At 41.9% G+C, this 5,421-nt stretch overlaps 1 pseudogene; it reads right to left on the minus strand.

Annotated features, from left to right (window-relative positions):
- Positions 1 to 5,421, minus strand: part of LOC101982383 — a 50,080-nt pseudogene that overhangs the window by 3,501 nt on the left and 41,158 nt on the right.

The following is a 5,421-nucleotide window of genomic DNA, read 5'->3' on the forward strand; positions in this document are numbered from 1 at the left end:
AATACAGGTGAAACAGACTTTCAAATTTACTGCTTCATGAAAAGGTCTGTCAGATATTATGGGCCTGTAGTAGGCTGAAGATGGATGCTCCAATGGTACTGAAGAACTTTGAGTGATGGTCCAGGCAGCAAGATGTCTCTGTCACTTCTAGAGTTTTGGGAGTTGTTTACCATGAACTTCTTGTTTATTTAGTTAATATATCCTTCAGGAAGCATAAGTGCAGGTCTCCATTCACAATAAGTAAGGTTAGTACATTTAGAGACTTCCCCAGCATTATGGACTTTGATGGATTAGGTCTTTGTCTTCATTTTGGCTGGGGGTACTGTCTAAGTGCTGAGTTTTACCCTGAATGGTACTCCCATCATGGAGTCAGCTGTGCTAAGGTCTGGGGCCCTGTTACATGTGAGTGTACCTGTGGAGAACAGAAGCTGATGTTCACTGTCTTCCCCTGTCTCTCCATTGTTAAGCTAATGCATCAGTTTGATTTCTACTGCTGTGATAAATACCATGTTCAAAATCAACTTGGGGAGAAAAGGGATTATTAGGTTTACAGGTTAGACACCATCATCCAGGGAAGACAGGATCTCAAGCAGAAACGTGGAGGGGGAGTTGAAGAAGAGACCATGGAAGAACACTGCTACCGGCTCTCTCCCCATGGTTCACTTGCTTTTACACACAACCCAGGACCTCCTGTTCAGAGGCGGCACTACCTTCAATTCCTGCACCAATTGTTCATCAAGAAAATGCCTCATAGGCCTGTGTAATGACTAGCCTTGGTTGTCATCTTGACTACAACTGCAATTAACCACAACCCAAGAATGGAGGGGCATGCCTGTGGTGGATTTTTGAGCAATTTGAAGAGGAAAGATCTACTTCTCATCCAGATCTTTGAGGTAGGAGACACACCTTTAATCTGGATCTTTTGAACTGAGAAAACCCACCTCTAACCTGAGCCACACCTTCTGCTGGAAGCCATTTTAGGGAAATGGGAGAAGAAAGCTTTTGCTTTTTGCTTGCTTGCTCCTGCCATGCTAGCAAGTCCCAGCACGACTGGCATTAGAACCTTCTTCTTCTTCAGGATTCCAGCATATACTGAAGACCAGCTGAGACATCTGTCCTCATAGACTGAGAAACTACTGGATTGTTGGAATTTTCGTTCATAGAAAGCTATTGTCGGATTAGTTTAACAATAGCCTATAAATCATTTTAATAAATCCTCTTTCTGTGTGTCTGTTTCTCTCTATGTCTCTGTCTGACTGTTTATCTCTCTCTTTCTCTTTATCTCTTGTGTCTAACTTATATTAAGTAGACAAAGAATCCTAACCAGTACATTCTGTAATATAGTGTGGTGGTTTGAGTAGGAATGGCCCCCTTAGGCTAGTAGGTTTGAAGGCTTGGCCACCAGGGAGTGGCACGATTAGGAGGTGTGGCCTAGTTGGATTAGGTGTGACCTTGTTGGAATAAGTATATCACTGGGGGTGGATTCTGAGGTTTCAAATGCTCAAGCCAGATCCAGTATTTATCTCTTTCCTGCTGAATGTGGATCTGAGATACTTCTGCCTGTTTGCCACCAGGCTACCCACCATGATGATAAGGAACTAAATCTCTGAACCTGTAAGCAATTACCCATTAAATGCTTTCCTTTGTAAGACTTATCTTGGTCATGGTAAAAGAACATTGACTAAGATATATATTACACACCAGTGAATTCCTATTCACAGGTTCTATTTATTTTACATAGATTATAGTATTTACTAGATATATAGTATTTATCATATAAACATATAGTAGCATATATACCTATATGTATATATAGTACTTAGAAATGTCAACTTCTTGTATTTTTTGCAATATCTTTCTGGTTTTGTTGATTTTAAATTTTTGTTTACTTTTTAAATTCTTAAAGAAAATTTTAAATTTTTGTTTACTTTTAAAGGTGTAGGCATTTATTTACTTTTTAAAAAACATTTGCTTACTTTTTAAGGTGTGGGCATTTAAATTTTTTACATACATCTACATATAATAAAATTTCCAATGAACACCAGATTATCTCCTTTAAATTACAATATATCTTCTCTTGTAGGCATTTGATAAATATTTGTTTTAGGAAGTAATGATTAGCCTTGAGTTCAGAGTTTTGAGACTGTATCGTCTCAGTAAGGGAAGAGTGTGAAGAGGGGTTGAGGGAGGGGGCAAGAACTCATCTGGGGGTGTTCCAGATAAAGCAGAGAAGAAGGTGGCTTGGTAGAGAACTAGGCTTTGAGAGCTTGGAGAGTTGCGTGTGTGAATAAAAGCTGTAAGGCTTGCATAGCTGGGCGAAACAGATGATGTTTCAGACTAGACATTTGGACTTTGCTCCTTCTGATCCTTAACCGTCCTTGCTGTTTGCCAGCGCCTCTGTCCCTTCAGCACCATGGTTAGTGACAGCTCTCAGTCACTTATGCTCAAAGGCTCCTGGAAGAAATCATTCATTTTGGGAAGGGGTTCTTAGAATACAGAATGTTGTATTTATTAAGCTTTGGGATTTCTTGAAAGACAGGTCAGAATGAGGAAGGGGCCACACATGCAAAGAACTGTCTACTGTACTTTTGTTGAAAGTCATATTTGCTCCATTGTTTTCCAAATATACCCCACAAATATTTCCATAAAACTAGCCTCGTGTAAAATATTAGAAGACATTCATGCTTGCCAGTCTTTCTGCCTCAGTTTAATAGACTCTCTCCTGGTGTCTCTTTGGCTTCCCCTCCTTTCATTCAAATCAGTGATGTATGAGTACACCCTTATCGGTGTAGAGTTTCATGTCTTAGGGTCTACCAGAAAATTATCTGAGATGATTCCTTGAGTTTTGTAGAGATTAGTCTTCACCGGCAATTTGAACACAAGTTGCCCTAGAGTCAATTGCCAGTTTAGTGACCCAAGCCTCAATCTGGGCTGTGAGTTTTCCATCCTAATGGGAATCACTGTGATGAAGGAGCAGTGATTTGAATAAACAAACATTTACTGAGTACCAACTGTGTGCAAGACCTCGTGATGCTGCGGTTGTTCGATTTGTTTGAATAAAGTACTATGTGTGCACCGATGCAGGAAACAGAGGCAGGCAGGGCAGGGGAAAGCTTGGAAAGTTTTCAAGATTAATTAACATGAAGGTGGGGCATTTGGGATATCTGGCACCAGATAGTAATCAACAGTACTAATTATAAGCTCATATTAAATCAGTTATGGTGGATGGATTGGAGTGGATGAGCCAGGGTGGTGAAGGCTGCTGCAGCTGCTCTCAGATTCTCCTGAAGACATACTTACTGAAGACATACATTTTCATCTGTTGGTGAATTTTATTTATTTATTTATTTGGATTTTTTTCATTTAGAGTAGGAAACTGATAATTACAAATGAAGTTTACAGACATAAACACCATCTACTCAGTCAGACAGTGTTTTCTTATGAAGTAGATGAGACAGTCACTACCTTGCAGGGGACCTCACACTAGCTTTAAATGCGGTGGCTTCACTGTTACAGCAAAGTCCAGACTGTGTTCTGGTCATCACGATCTCTGTTGGGAAATGAAGTGCAGTTTGGAGTTGAGTAGGCTGGCTGTGGAATCAAGAACAGGTTTCCAGGTCTTTGACCAAGATACACATCAGCTGTCGCCTGACAGGCTCTGGTGAGTGCCATATCTCAGCCGCATCTCCTGGTAGGCTCTGGTGTCTTTGCTGTCTAACAGCTGGAGTCCTAACTGCTCCTCAAAAGCTAACAGCCCTGCAGTGTCCAGCATTCTGCCCTGATGTATTTGACACCTAGAGTCATGACACATGTGTGTAGCTCATGCAGTTTGCCACGTCACATTTTAGTTCACACATGGTGTTCTGCTCCTGCAACGCCCCCTGACTCTCTAGCCAAGCTAGTTAACTAACGGCAGGTTGTTTTCCTCCTTCTCCCCCGCCACCCCCTTCCTCTCTTTTGTCTATTATATGCCCTCACTTTGATGATTTGGTCAGTTCTGTTTTGCTGTGTACATTTTATTCCGCCATCCCAAACAACTTTGTTTAATGTGCATGAATTTTTAAAATAATTGGATTTTTTTTTTTACTATCATTTACAGTTAATGGCAACCCCCAAAGGTTTTGTGGAGATAAAGGTTGGGAACGGCTAGCATAGAAGCAGAGAACTGGGATTCATCCAATACCCATGGCTACCGGAAGGGAGTGCAGGCAGCCTTCCCAACTTAAATATTGTCTGCAGGCTGAGAAAAAACCATTATATAGAATAGACAAAGGCCAAAGAATCTGAATTGACTTTTTAGGAACATATACCTTAAATATTAAAGTGGTCTTGGTACTTCCCCAGCCCTAAAGTTTCCCCCAACTTTTTAAACCTATGAAAATGTGCAATACCAGTAAACACTAAGCATTTTGTTTAAATATTAAACTTTAAAGTGCTACATCAATTTTTAATGAGCAAGCTATCCTTGAAAGGCTCCACTAAGATGCTCTTCCCCCTTCAGAAAAACACTTGAGGGGCGTCGGCCAAGCTCTCCGATTACAGGGAAGAGGCCACGTATCTCAGGCGCTCCGGGGAGCATCTCCTGGAAGACAGTATGTGGACCCAGGCTTTGCATCCCTCAGAGTCTCCATTTCCAAGACCGCTTTAACCAGCCACGTGTCCGGAAGCTGCAGCCCCAGGAACTTCTTGAGCCAACAGTTTAGTCAACAATTGCTGAGTCGAAGAGAATCTTCTAGAGTGCCGGTGTAGCAGCTTTCACTGGTGGGCTTAGGTCTCTGGTGAAAATGTGCTACCACCGTGGTTCTCAACCTTCCCTTAATGCAGTCCCTCGTGTTGTGGTGACCCACAACCATAAAGTTGTTTTTGTTTCTGCTTCATAACTATAATCTTGCTACAGTTAGGAATAGTCATATAGAAATCTGTGTTTCCCCTAGCTTACCCCTGTGAAAGGGCCATTCCGACCACCAAAGAGGTGATGACCCACAGGCAGAGAATCACGGTGCTAGACGGAGAACCACACAAATCATTTGCTAAGTTACTGCACCGTTTGAAGTGCAGGTTTTGGGTTATGTATTGTTCTGGGTGTTTCCTGTTCTTTATGGTTACATGACTGACAAGGGCCAAAGTGACTGGGACAGAGACTCACAGAAAGGCAGGTATGAATCCTGAGTTGGTCTCAGGTAGGGTGGTCCCACCTGATGACAGAGAGCAATGTTGTTTTAAGTGCTGTGTCACTGTAAGAGGAATGCCTCTGATAATTAGCTTAGACAGGAAAAGGTTAATGCTGTGTGTGGTGGCACACGTCTGCAATCCCGGGATTACAGAGGCAGGAAGACTGTGAATTCAAGGTCTGCTGTGGTATATACTAATTTCCAGGCCAGTTTAGGCTAATTCACAGAGACTGTCTTAATACTTGGAGGG

The sequence above is a fragment of the Microtus ochrogaster genome, chromosome 8 (genome assembly GCF_000317375.1).
Source record: "Microtus ochrogaster isolate Prairie Vole_2 chromosome 8, MicOch1.0, whole genome shotgun sequence".
NCBI classification, from domain to species: domain Eukaryota; kingdom Metazoa; phylum Chordata; class Mammalia; order Rodentia; family Cricetidae; genus Microtus; species Microtus ochrogaster.